Source organism: Stenella coeruleoalba (genome assembly GCF_951394435.1).
Source record: "Stenella coeruleoalba genome assembly, chromosome: 9".
NCBI lineage: Eukaryota > Metazoa > Chordata > Mammalia > Artiodactyla > Delphinidae > Stenella > Stenella coeruleoalba.
Window position 1 is genome coordinate 69484991 of NC_137155.1, and position 15067 is coordinate 69500057.

Below are 15067 nucleotides of genomic sequence, written 5' to 3' on the forward strand. Positions count from 1 at the left end.
TTGGGCTTAAACAGGAGTTCATACAAACTGGCCTGGAAGCTATCAGTCAACACAGGGATTGTTTTTTATGCTAAATCTTTTCTTTTCATTGAACTGTAGTTTAGAATTAACAAATAATTATTTGATTTTAAACTTTTAAATAATCCTATTAGGTAGGTAGGACAGGTATTATTATCACCATTTTATAGACCAGAAACCTGAAACTTGGAAAGCTGCATTTACTCAGCAAGTAAGTTGTAGAGGTGAAACTCAAATCCTGGTTATCTGAGTTCAGATCCAGTGTACTGTGGTCAACTGTCTCCACAAAGATGGAGATATGTCATCCTTTAATGCTTGCTGACTAATCACAGAATGTCATTCCACCCTTAACTGAAAGTAGATTCCCCTCATAGGAACCTCATCAGAGCCATGATTCCTCTCCCCAGAAAAATCCGTATTAGTGGGCAACCCCATGCACAGACACACACTTCACATCCTTTTGTAAGTAGTTACAAGGGTTTTAAGGATGTTGTGAACCACAAAGCCACATTTAGAGAGATGTCTCCCCTGTAGATGCTGATCCTGTCCTCCAAGGCTGGTTTTATAGAAGAAGCTTTACCATGTATATTTTGGTGCTAGTGCTATTTATTTCTTTTGTTTTCAAAATTCTTTATCCAAGGCATATGTCTTCATTTAAAAATAGGTAAACATGCATACAAGTGATTGGGTCTACATGGCAAAAAAGAAATTTAAATACTCAAGAGTTCTGTTTTCCTGGAAGTTGTCGTGACACATTATGGTTTCTTATCATGTTTACAGTATTGAATTGAACTGTTAAATAATACCTATATATTTGAATTTAATTTTTTGTTTATATATATACATATATATATATACACACACACATACATATTTAATTACTTCTTCAAATTACTTAGAGCAGATTTGAACAAAAGCTTCTTGAGCAAACACTTAACTAAATATTTTTAATATCTTAAGTATGTCTGGATGACCCTTTTGGTCAATTGAGTGGTTGACTGACTAGTATCTGATCAATATCAGTAATGTATGTGAACACTGTCAAGGATGGTAGCGGAGGCAGGGGCTCAGACTCAGTGGTTCCCAACCTTGGTTGCACTTCTAAATCACCTGGGGGACCTTTAAAAAAATGCTTTAGACTGTGGCTCCAATTCCAGGGATTTTGATTTAACTGTATGGTGCATGGCCTGAGCAATAGGATTTTTTAAAAGTTTTCAAGTGATTTCAGTTTGTACCTAAGGTTAACAATCACTGCCCTAATGTATTTGTTTCCCCTCAAAATGGGACAATTGTCAGAAAGCACAGGAGAGAGTATATTAATTATAATCTATCAAGCCAGGATAAACTGATATTATTTTGAGGAGAGGAGCTGAATTTAACTGGAGTATAGTAGACCAAAGTGATAAATTCAGCCCACTTTTTTATAAATCAGTCTTTATTTTTCCCTATTAAAAGTCACACAGAACATATAAAATCTGAATCTATAAACTGATGACATAGTCAATGTAATTAGCCTTTCCACTGTGCCTAAAGAATCATAATCCATGATTGTGTTTCATCAGAACCATGGAATGTAGTATCTGTAAGTCTCACCTGAGCTGTGATGCATTTATTTTTAACATACTGCAAAATATCATGTATACCCGGTTACATTTGTGAATCATAGTTTAATAAACCCTATCAAAAGTTTTATTGAAAAACCTTCAAGGCTGATTTCCTGTCATCAGAGGAACTTTCAGTTTTTTTGTCCCATATCTAGAGTGGTTTAGGGAGTTGGAATACTAGTGAAGGGGAAGGAAAGAAAGAGCTTTAGAGGAGCCCAGGGAATATGGGGCCAGCTTAATAATTTTAACTCATATTTATAATGGTGTCTTTCCTGGAAACTTATTCCTCCTGTACCATCATTTCAAGAAATGTAATATAAACAATTGAAGATGTGCAGTTACCTGAGGAGCAAGAAGAGTAGAGTTAGAAGGATGATTTCAGGGCTGACTCCTGATTACCTTGTGCCTCTCTCTACTCCTGCATTTAGCCTATGCAATAACTAGCAGAACTCTACCTGAAAGGACTGGGAGCAAAGAGCAATCTCTGGAAAAGCTTTAGCTTTTAAATGTAGATGATTAGATAAAAAATGGAGTGAATGGGAAAAAATGCAAATACATCTGCATCATTTTTCATATGCCTCCATTCTTTTTTCCTTCCTTCTCCATACTCTCTCATAATGCTAGTTTAGCAATGCAGTCTTTTTCTTAAAGTATAGTGTTCTATTTAATGATGGGCAACAGATACCCCTCCCTCCCCTAAATGATGGTATAAATCCAGGTTTACAAAACTGATAAAAATGATTAAAAGAGAAAATATCAAAGACTATAAAATCATCAGATTAATAATAATGGAAATGTGTCACCATCCTGCTCGAAATGTTAATACCTATGTCTTTTTATTCTATGTACAATTCAAAACAAATATTTTAAAAATGAGAATAGTAAAGAGCACTTCAGCAATGTAGGAAAGTTCTAGTTGCTCCCTGTCCTCATTAATCCTTGGTGCTGTCTTATTTTCATTTTAGTCATTCTGATATGTGGGTAGTAGTATCTCACAGTAGATTTAATTTGAATTCCTCTAGTGAATAAAGAAGTTGATTACTTTTTCATATATTTTTTGGCCTTTGGGATATCCCTTTTTAAACAAGGTATTAAAGTCTGTTACCCACTTTATTATTGGGTTGTCTGTCTTTTTCTTATTAATTTGTAGAATTTCTTTATATATTCTTAGTACAAGCCTTTTGTCAGTTTCATGCGTTGAGAATATTATCTTCCACAATGTGGCTTGTCTTTTTATTCCATTGATGATATCTTTTGAAAGTTTGGATCACCCCACCACTTAGGCCAACAGAGGCAATATCTGAGGGTGGGGGGTTATTTACGGTGGATACTGGAGAAAGGAGAGCATGCACGCCAGTAGGACCCTGAGATTAACCGTGTGACAGAGATGTGGTTCATCCCACTGACCTTCCTTTTTTGGATTTCTCCTCAGGAAGAAAAGCCTGTGAACATGGCACGAGTGGTGGACTGTGGCAGCCATGAGATGTGCCTCGCAGACCTCTAACTGCAGGGAGTGTGAGTAATGATGTTAAACACCTTTTCTTGTTTATCGGCCATTTATAAATCTTATTTTGTATAGTGTCTGTTCAGTTCTTTTGCTCACTTAAAATTTTGGTGTCTTTTTGTCTTATTGACGTACACTAGTTTTTTACACATTCTAAATATGAATTCTTTGTTAGATAAATGTGTAGAGACTATTTTTCTCTTAGTCTGTGGCTTGTTCTTAATGGTATTTTTTGGATGATTTTCATTTTAAAGAAGTCCAATTTAACTTTTTTCTTTTATGGTTAGTACTTTTTGCATCCTGCCCAATGAATTATAATCCATCCTAAGTTCTTTTTTTTTAACACCTTTATTGGAGTATAATTGCTTTACAATGGTGTGTTCGTTTCTGCTGTATAACAAAGTGAATCAGTTATACATATACATATGTTCCCATATCTCTTCCCTCTTCCGTCTCCCTCCCTCCCACTCTCCCTATCCCACCCCTCTAGGTGGTCATAAAGCACCAAGCTGATCTCCCTGTGCTATGTGGTGCTTCCCACTAGCTATCTATTTTACATTTGGTAGTGTATAAATGTCCATGCCACTCTCTCACTTTGTCACAGCTTACCCTTCCCCCTCCCCATATCCTCAAGTCCATTCTCTAGTAGGTCTGTGTCTTTATTCCCGTCTTGCCCCTAGGTTCTTCATGACCTTTTTTTTTTTCTTAGATTCCATATATATATGTGTTAGCATACTGTATTTGTTTTTCTCTTTCTGACTTACTTCACTCTGTATGACAGATTCTAGGTCTATCCACCTCACTACAAATAACTCAATTTCGTTTCTAAGTTCTTGAAAATATTCTGTTAAAGCCTTTAGATTTTAGCCTGCACATTAAAGCTATGATGCATCACAATTACTTTTATACGTAACGTTAGGTAGGTGTGAAGGTTCTCTCTGATATGTAGATGTTTCATAATAATTTATTGAAAAAAACCCCTCTACCCGCCCCACACTTTCCCATTGAATTGTATTGGTCAAAAACTATTGATCATGTGTGTGTGGTTTTTAAATGGACTTTGTTTTTTTATCTTGACCTGTTTATTTTCTTTGCATCAGTACCAAACTGTCTTATTTACTATAGCTTTATAGTAAATCTTAAATGTGATAGTATAAATCCTCCAACTTTGTTCTTCTTCAAAATTTTCTTGGTCCTTTATATAACCATATGAATTTTAGAATTAGCTTTTCAAGTTCCATAAGAAAGCCTACTAGGATTTTGGTTGGGATTTTACTGAGTCTTTAGATCAGTTTGGGGAGAATTGACCTCTTAACAAATTGATAATTGTCTATTCCTGCCTTAGAGGCAAAACTGACACAGTAGAAAACCAACTCAAGGTTACTCAGAACAGGCTGGAAAGAGTCTTATAGATAAAGAGGTGATTGTCATCTGAAAGAAGATGATATACATGAAAAATTTTTCAGAAGTACAGCATATGGCAAATAAAATGCTAAAGGGGAGAATGGAGCTAATGGGACAGAATCAACATTCAAATTCATAGTAGAGCATTTACTAAAGTAAAGCATCAATAAGGCTAATTATATTTTAGGAAAAACTAATAGAGGATAGCTTCATGAAGATAAGATTTAGGGAAGTTACTCAATTTCAAGGACAGAGAATAGTATATTAGATCTCTGGTCAATATGGTGTGCTAAACTAACATAGAAAATGCCACCCCTATCTAAAACACATGTTGATAAATTTAACAACAGACTTTCAAAAAAACATGTCAATTCTTAAAAACAACAAGGAAAGTCCCTAGGAGGTAGAAATAAAGAAGGATTGGAAAGCTATAGTTACAAGTGAGGGAAGCTGAAGCTGAAAGTTTATTAGAACTGGACATGTGCTGCAGTGGCTAAGATTCGAAGACCTGGACTCAAATCAGAGTGAAACCTAGGGCTGTGGTTGGCAGGGGACTAGAACTGAACTCCTTATATAAAACTTAGAACCATCAAGTGTTGTCTAGTCCTTGAAGTAGAGGCTACAAAAACTTAGAGACTAGGAAGTACCAGCATGGTGTGGTGGGAAAAGAACCACCATGAGAAATCACAACTCCAAATATGAATTGCCAGACTTGAGTGTGGAGTTCAAATTTGCACTTCTCATACATTTTAGCAATTATCAGTCCAAAAATAAGCACACATGAGTCTAAAATTAGTGAAATACATGAGGCTGTAGTAGAGCCATATGAAAAATCTCATGAAGAATTTTCCACAACCCAGCACATGTAGACTTCCCAGGAAATAGCACTAAGGGAATGATATCACAACAAATAATAATATATAATAGGAAGTAATGAACAGAGAATGAGAGTAAATGTACAAAATGGCTTGAATGACATGCCAAGAAATATCTGTATGAAATGACCAAAGGACTATTTTCCATATGTTAAAGAGAATAAAAGAAACAACATCAACTATTAGACAAAATCAGAACATTATAGAAAAAGAATAGGGAAATTTTAAAATACTAAAATATAAATTCCAGAAACTAAAAGCATGTGATTTTTGAAATTGAAACCATAGTATATATGACAAAGAAAAGGCTAGCTATAGTTGAAGAGAGGAAGATATTTAGAATACAACAGAGAGAAATTACGTGTTGGAAAATAGGAAGAAGAAATGAAAAGACATGGAAATATGGAGTGAAAAGACCAATATACAAGTTACAAAAGGATAGATAGAGAGTTGGGGAGAAAAAATGTTTGAAAACAGGTTTGATGGTCTAGAGTTTTAGAAAACTTGTGAAAACATAGATTTGCAGACTGAAAGATCCGTCTCAGTTCTGAAATGGAAAAATAAAAACAAATCTATTCCTAAATCTATTTCAAGTCAATAGAGAGAAATAAAGGGGAAAAAATAAAGAAGAAACATGTCAATTAATTCAGTGCAAGAGCAGAAAAAGAATGAAGCAAAGAAAAATCATTATAAAAATAAAACACAAAAGAAGATGGTGGAGATAGGATAAAACATACCAGAAATCATCATAAAAAATAGATTAAATTCACATATGTAAAAGAGACATTCAAATTTGTCAGATACTACATAGATATATTCCATTTGTACTAGATACAAAACATTACATAGTAACCCAGAAATGTAAAATACATTTTTGGAAAAAATGTATCAGGAAGTGCCAGTCAAATAAATACTTGTTGATTAATAAAAAATTATTTAACATGTGAAACATTAATAGAGATGAAAGCATTATCACATACAAGATAAAAGGACTATTCCACCAAGAAATAATAAAATTAAACTTTATGTATCATGGCTTCAAAATATTTGAAGCATATTTAAATATTTTAATATTAAATATTTAAAGAGTGAAGGTGTTCAAAGGTACAAACTTCTAGTTATAAAATAAATAAGACCTGGGGATGTAATATACAGCATGGTGATGATAGTTAACAATACTGTATTGTATATTTGAAAGTTGCTAAGAGAGTAGGTCTTAAAAGTTTTCTTCACAAGGGAAAAATTTGTTAAAAAAGTATATATTTAAAGCAAAAATTGACAGAATTATAAAAAGAATTTGACTAATCCATAGTTACGGCAGGAGATTTGCACATGCCTTTTTTAGTAACTAATAAGTCAAGCAGACAAAAAAATTTTCAAGCATACAGAAGGTCTAAAGAATTCAGTTAACAAACTTGATCTAATAGATATTTATGATACATGACACATACGGGTTCTGACCTTAACAAATAGAGAACCCATGTTCTTTCCAGGTGCTCAGAGATTAATGACCTTGATTTCTAAGTTTGTTAAAATATTTCAAAAGTGACAGATTTCAAAAATAAAGTGTTGTATATACAAAGTACAGCATGACTATTATATATGTATATTGATCTGATGCAATGCAAATTTAAAATGGTATTAATGTATGTAATAACACATAGAAACCTGAATGAGTTGGATGGTGGTTGTCTCCGAGAAGAAAGGAAGCAGAATGACTCAAACAAAGGCTCAAAGTCTGGAATGGTTAGTTTTTTAACAGTAATTAAAAAGAGATCTAAAGCAAAATGTTGTTAGCATATTAATTCTGGGTTGTGATTATGTAGGTATTTGTTATTTTTTTTCTATATGGATAATTTTTTTAAACATCTTTATTGGAGTATAATTGCTTTACAATGGTGTGTTGTTTCTGCTGTATAACAAAGTGAATCAGCTATACATATACATATATCCCTATATCCCCTCCCTCTTGTGTCTCCCTCCCGCCCTCCCTATCCCACACCTCCAGGTGGTCACAAAGCACCGAGCTGATCTCCCTGTGCTATGCGGCTGCTTCCCACTAGCTGTCTGTTTTACATTTGGTAGTGTATATATGTCCATGCCACTCTCTCACTTCATCCCAGTTTACCCTTCCCCCTCCCCATGTCCTCAAGTCCATTCTCTACATCTGCTTCTTTGTTCCTGTCCTGCCCCTAGGTTCTTCAGAACCATTTATTTATTTTTTTCAGATTCCATATATACGTGTTAGCATATGGTATTTGTTTTTCCCTTTCTTTCTTACTTGACTCTGTATGACAGACACTAGGTCCATCCACCTCACTACAAATAACTCAGTTTCATGTCTTTTTATTGCCGAGTAATATTCCATTGTATATATGTGCCACATCTTTATCCATTCATCTGTCGATGGACACTTAGGTTGCTTCCGTGTCCTGGCTATTGTAAATAGTGCTGCAGTGAACATTGTGGTACATGACTCTTTTTGAATTGTGGTTTTCTCAGGGTATATGCCCAGTAGTGGGATTGCTGGGTCGTGTGGTAGTTCTATTTTTAATTTTTTAAGGAACCTCCATACTGTTCTCCATAGTGGCTGTATCAATTTACATTCCCACCAACAGTGCAACAGGGTTCCCTTTTCTCCGCACCTTCTCCGGCATTTATTGTTTGCAGATTTCTTGATGATGTCCATTTGGACCAGTGTGAGGTGATACCTCATTGTAGTTTTGATTTGCATTTCTCTAATGATTAGTGATGTTGAGTATCCTTTCATGTGTTTATTGGCAATCTGTATATTTCTTTGGAGAAATGTCTATTTAGGTCTTTGCCCATTTTTGGATTGGGTTGTTTGTTTCTTTGATATTGAGCTGCATGAGCTGCTTGTATATTTTGGAGATTAATCCTTTTTCAGTTCGTTTGCAAATATTTATCCCATTCTGAGTGTTGTCTTTTCGTCTTATGGTTTTGTTTGCTGTGCAAAAGATTTTGAGTTTCATTAGGTCCCACTTATTAATTTTTGTTTTTATTCCCATTTCTCTAGAAGGTAGGTCAAAAAGGATCTTGCTGTGATTTATGTCATAGAGTGTTCTGCCTATGTTTTCCTCTAAGAGTTTTATAGTGTCTGGCCTTACATTTAGGTCTTTAATCCATTTTGAGTTTATTTTTGTGTATGGTGTTAGGGAGTGTTCTAATTTCATTCTTTTACATGTAGCTGTCCAGTTTTCCCAGCACCAATTATTAAAGAGGCTGTCTTTTCTCCATTGTATATTCTTGCCTCCTTTATCAAAGATAGGGTGACCATACATGCATGTGTTTATCTCTGAGCTTTCTATCCTGTTCCATTGATCTCTCTTTCTGTTTTTGTGCCAGTACCATACTGTCTTGATTACTGTAGCTTTGTAGTGTAGTCTGAAGTCTGGGAGCCTGATTCCTCCAGCTCCGTTTTTCTTTCTAAAGATTGCTTTGGCTCTTCGGGGTCATTTGTGTTTCCATATAAATTGTGCAATTTTTTGTTCCAGTTTTATGAAAAATGCCAGTTGCCGTTTGATAGAGATTGCATTGAATCTGTAGATTGGGTAGTAGAGTCATTTTCACAATGTTGATTCTTCCAATCCAAGAACATGGTATATCTCTCCATCTATTTGTATCATCTTTAATTTCTTTCATCAGTGTCTTATATTTTTCTGCATACAGGACTTTTGTCTCCTTAGGTACGTTTATTCCTAGGTATTTTATTCTTTTTGTTGCAGTGGTAAATGAGAGTGTTTCCTTAGTTTCTCTTTCAGATTTTTCATCATTAGTGTATAGGAATGCCAGAGATTTCTGTGCATTAATTTTGTATCCTGCTACTTTACCAAGTTCATTAATTAACTCTAGTTTTCTGGTAGCATGTTTAGGATTCTCTGGTATAGTATCAGGTCATCTGCAAACAGTGACAGCTTTACTTCCTCTTTTCCATTTGGAGTCCTTTTATTTTATTTTTTCTGATTGCTGTGGCTAAAACTTCCAAAACTATGTTGAATAATAGTGGTGAGAGTGGACAACCTTGTCTTTTTCCTGATGTTAGAGGAAATGGTTTCAGTTTTTCACCATTGAGAAGGATGTTGGCTCTGGGTTTGTCATTTATGGCCTGCATTATGTTGAGGTAAGTTCCGTGTATGACTACTTTCTGGACGGTTTTTATCATAAACAGGTGTTGAATTTTGTCAATAGCTTTTTCTGCATCTATTGAGATGATCATATGGTTTTTCTCCTTCAATTTGCTAATATGGTGTATCACATTGTTTGATTTGCATATATTGAAGAATCCTTGCATTCCTGGGAGAAACCCGGCTTGATAATGGTGTATGATCCTTTTAATGTGCTGTTGGATTCTGTTTGCTAGTATTTTGTTGAGGATTTTTGCATCTATGTTCATCAGTGCTATTGGCCTGTAGTTCTCTTTGTTTGTGACATCTTTGTCTGGTATTGGTATCAGGGTGATGGTGGCCTCGTAGAATGAGTTTGGGAGTGTTCCTCCCTCTGCTTTATTTTGGAAGAGTTTGAGAAGCATAGGTGTTAGCTCTTCTCTCAGTTTTTGATAGAATTCACCTTTGAAGCCATCTGGTCCCGGGAATTTGTTTGTTGGAAGATTTTTCATCACAGTCTCAATTTCATTGCTTGTGATTGGTCTGTTTATATTTTCTATTTCTTCCTGGTTCAGTCTCAGATGGTTGTGCTTTTCTAAGAATTTGTCCATTTCTTCCAGGTTTTCCATTTTGTTGGCATATAGTTGCTTGTAGTAATCTCTCATGATCCTTTGTATTTCTGCAGTGTCAGTTGTTACTTCTCCTTTTCATTTCTAATTCTGTTGATTTGAGTCTTCTCCCTTTTTTTCTTGATGAGTCTGACTAATGGTTTATCAATTTCGTTTATCTTCTCAAAGAACCAGCTTTTAGTTTTATCGATCTTTGCTATTGTTTCCTTCATTTCTTTTTCATTTATTTCTGCTCTGATCTTTATGATTTCTTTCCTTGTGCTAACTTTGGGGGTTTCTTTGTTCTTCTTTCTCTAATTACTTTAGGTGTAAGGTTAGGTTGTTTATTTGAGATGTTTCTTGTTTCTTGAGGTAGGATTGTATTGCCGTAAATTTCCTTCTTAGAACTGCTTTTGCTGCATCCCATAGGTTTTGGGTTGTCGTGTTTTCACTGTCATTTGTTTCTTGGTATTTTTTGACTTCCTCTTTGATTTCTTCAGTGATCTCTTGGTTATTAAGTAGTGTATTGTTTAGCCTCCATGTGTGTTTATTTCTTTCAGATTTTTTCCTGTAATTGATATCTAGTCTCATGGTGTTGTGGTCTGAAAAGATACTTGATAAGATTTCAATTTTCTTAAATTTACCAAGGCTTGATTTGTGACTCAAGATATGATGTATCCTGGAGAATGTTCCATTAGCAGTTGAGAAGAAAGTGTATTCTGTTGTTTTTGGATGAAATACCCTATAAATATCAATTAAGTCCATCTGGTTTAATGTATCATTTAAATCTTGTGTTTCCTTATTTATTTTCATTTTGGATGATCTTTCCATTGGTGAAAGTGGGGTGTTAAAGTCTCCTACTATTATTGTGTTACTGTCAGTAAAATTTATTGTGTTTGGGGTCTCCTTTTCACAGGCTGCAGGTTTGTAGTTCCTGTTGTTTTTGGTGTCTGCCTCCAGTGGGTAAGTTTGGTTCAGTAGGTTGTGTAGGTATTCCTGGTGTAGGGGGTGGTGCCTGTGTTCTGGTGGATGATGCTGGATCTTGTCTTTATGGTGGGCGGGACCATGTCTGGTGGTGTGTTTTGGTGTGTGTGTGACCTTATTATGATTTTAGGCAGCCTCTCTGCTAATGGGTGGTGGTGTGTTCCTGCTTTGCTAGTTGTTTGGCATGGGGTGTCCAGCCCTGGAGCTTGCTGGTCGATGAGTGGAGCTGGGTCTTAGCATTGAGATGTAGATCTCTGGGAGAGTTCTTGCTGATTGATATTATGAGGGGCTGGGAGGTCTCTGGTAGACCAGTGTCCTGAACTCGGCTCTTCCACCTCAGAGGCACAGGCCTGACACCTGGCTGGAGCACCAAGACCCTGTCAGCCACACGGCCAGGTTCGTAAGGAGTTTCTTGCCTTTTGGGAAGTCTGAGGTCTTTTACCAGCGTTCAGTAGGTGTTCTGTAGAAGGTGTTCCACATGTAGATGTATTTTTGATTTATTTGTGGGGAGGAAAGTGATCTCCATGTCGTAGTCCTCTGCCATGTTGAAGGTTCTCTGGTATCTGTTATCTTATACTGTAATTTTCTGTATGTTTGAAAATATAAAAGTATTTTAAAAAGAGTGAGAAAATCTTGTGGAAAAATTAACTGGTAGGTAAAAATTTGCTTTTGGGATATTACATCCTAAGTCATATCTTGATATGTTGATACAAGCTTGATATTATGGGCTCTGATAAAATGCAATGTTGGGAAAATCTTTATATTAGCAACAGGGTTTTAGCAAATTTCTTGGCATTCGTCCAAAAAAGTTCTGTAGAAGTGGAACAGTTTTGGGGCGGTTTATCCAAAGGACCATAGAGTCTTGCTTCTTTATCGCTAAGACCAGAGCTGATCACTTTGGATGTGTTGCAGTGAACCTCAGATATCATAGAGCTGTTTCAGTAATTAAGGGCAGTAATGTATGCCAGGTACATAATACAAATAAAAAACAAAATTATGCTGTTAATATTAAGTATCCAATCAGAAGAAACAGTTTGCTCAAAAATATGTAGAAAATCAAGCTAGCTTCAGTATTCTCTTGGGGACCTTAGATACCAGTAGTCAACCAAGCAATACATAAATACATAAAGAGTCAATAAGGATAGACTAACATGCCCCCAGTGTTTCACATCAGCCATGTTTTCATTCATGTATGAATGTAACCTAAAAATAAATATGCAAGGAATCCTCAGATATATCAACTGTGTGTTCTCGCTAAGAAACTTACCTAAACAAAGAATCCTTCATCAAAAAAAAGGAGCACCTCTCTTTGTTTTTGTTTAATGCTCTGTATATCGTGTTCACTTTTGCCCAACATTGATATTACTCCATTTGTTCTCTTTTTATTTGTATACTTCTGGTTTTCCTTTGCCTACTCTTTTATTTTCATGCTATGAATTATAGTTTAGATATATGTTTAGATATTTTAGATATCATCTTGTGTACAGTATATGTTTGAGACTTATTGTTTGTCTTACCTCTTCTCAATTTTAGTCAGTTTCTCTTAAAAAGTGATTTTTATCTCACTTACCTTCATTGTTGTGATAAATGTTTGGGCTTAATTCTCTTGTACTCATGTTTCTTTATGTATGATCCTATCTTTGTCTTTCTCGCTATGTCCTATTTCCTTTCTGTTTATATATAAACAGGGGGTACCTGTTTCCTTGGTACCCCCTCCCAACTCCTCCGTCACATCCCAGTAACTTGAAAGTATATACTGCAGCATATTTTTAGGTCTACTAATAATTAACTCCATTAATATAAGTTCTCATTTTACAGCTTGAGGAATAAAATGATACATGTTGATCTCCTCTTATAATAGGTAAGGAATTAAGTAAATGTGTAGTTCTGTTTTCTTTTTTTATTCTCTGGTATCATTAATCTTTTTGTCTTTACCTTACGTAGCTTTTGTTTAAATAATGATAACAATTGTATTCTCATTTGTAGAGAGCTATGTATTACATCAGTAATTTGGGCCTGACAGGGCAGGAAGATTAAAACATAGACAAAATGAATTTGAACAATTATTATAAATATATTCATTAATAGAATGTACCATACTTAATGCCCTTAAAAAAGAAACCAAATAGTTTAAATGCTATGATAACTTTACAAAAATGACCATACATTAGTCCACAAAGAAAACCTTAATAAATGCTTTAGATTGGAAAGAGTGCAACTATACCTTCTAATCACAGTGCAATAAAAATTAGAAGTCCACGACAAAGAAAAGGAGTAAACAATGAAAATTATTTTCAAACATTTAAGAAACTAAATAACATTTAGAAAAATAAACATTTCAAACATTGAGAAGAGTAAATAAATATAAAGTTTTAAAAACTTTTACAAAATAACCTTTTTTTAAAATTGGGGTATAGTTGCTTTACAATGTTATGTTAGTTTCTGTTGTACAACGAAGTGAATCAGCTATATGTATATATATACTCCCTCCCTCTTGGACCTCCCTCCCACCCCACTCCTCCATCCCATCCATCTAGGTCACCACAGAGCACCAAGCTGAGCTCCCTGTGCTATACAGCAGGTTCCCACTAAGCTATCTGTTGTGAAATAGAAAAACAAAATATTCACTAGCTGTGTGACTCTGAGTAAGTTATATTTCATCACTGTGCCAGTGTTTCTTTATATGTAATATGATTATCGTGAGGATTAAATAAGTTAATATATATAAGATCATTAGAACAGTGCCTGGCACATGGTTAAGCACTCAAGCAGTGAGGCTGAGATTCAAAATCAAACAGCCAGCTGCCCCAGCCACTGCTCTGAGCCACTCCACTGTGCTTCCTTGGTTTTTGGAGGGCAGATACTGTATGTTTGGCTTTCAACCTGCCAACAAAATTGATTTTTAAAAATTTACTGAGAGCCACCTATGTGCAAGATATCATGAAGACTTTGTAGCTGATAAACACATGAATATGACATATTTCTTGCCCTCAGGAACTAATTCTCTAGCCAAAGAGACAATACCAGTGAATAACCAATTATATTTCAAGGCTGGATGTAGGGTGTTTGACTGTGGCTGTGGGTAGGTCAGAGCTCCTCAAATTACACTTTGGGGATGAAGAGGCAGAGAACCTTCTTTGGAATATCATGCTTTTGGAGTTCCTTTTTTTTTTTTTCCCTTATGGGCCACAAATCTATGGTGATATTCTCTGAAGTTTATGGTGAGTTCTATACTTTCAGTGTTTTGATTGCATGTCCTAAAAAGACAATGAGACTTCCCCACCCAGGCATTTTGTTACTCATATGGCCAAGGAAACGACTTTGGGAGAAACTTAGTAAGTAAATTTATAAATAAATATGACTAAGTAGAATGCAACTTCTGAGCCTCTCCCCTTTCAGAAAACGAAATGAGTGATAACTATAAAAAGAAAGACACTATAATTTATTCTCTAATTTGGATGACCCACTGGGAAAATCTTTGATAGTCATAGATAGGAGGGTGAGAGAAATCAGTCCTGCTAGAATTGCTCTTTCAGTTGTCAGCACATTTTAATGAAATGCCACTCTTTTCATGCCAAATCCTGAAGGAAACCTCTGGGTATGATTGATGAAATGATTTCACTCCCAAATGGAGTCTAAACTATAATAAAGCCTCTCACATTTTGCAAAGGACAGCACTCTGTAAGTTCAAAAGGTAAGATATCCTTTCAGTATGTATAAACTGTGGAGTACATTTGAAAATAAAATTTTTAATTATGTTTGACATCTCAGGCCCAGTGCTGTCATCCTATAAGAAAGTAAAATCTGTTTTGACATTTCTAGTGGTAGAGACTTTAAATCAGTTTCCACATTGCTTATCTGTTGGCTAATCAGAATGGATGTGGCATTCTTACCAACTTATTCACAGGGAAAGAAAAAAAGATACGGAGAGAAGTAAGGTTGGGCT

At 35.2% G+C, this 15067-nt stretch overlaps 1 long non-coding RNA gene across 5 annotated transcripts in view; it reads left to right on the forward strand.

Moving 5' to 3' along the window:
• LOC307191226 overlaps positions 1-15067 on the forward strand; it is a 750426-nt gene that overhangs the window by 229426 nt on the left and 505933 nt on the right. For all 5 annotated transcript variants that reach the window (XR_013829650.1, XR_013829651.1, XR_013829652.1 and 2 more), the window contains one exon: positions 3055-3137. This is a non-coding gene — a long non-coding RNA (uncharacterized lncRNA). The remainder of the gene's footprint in view (positions 1-3054; positions 3138-15067) is intronic.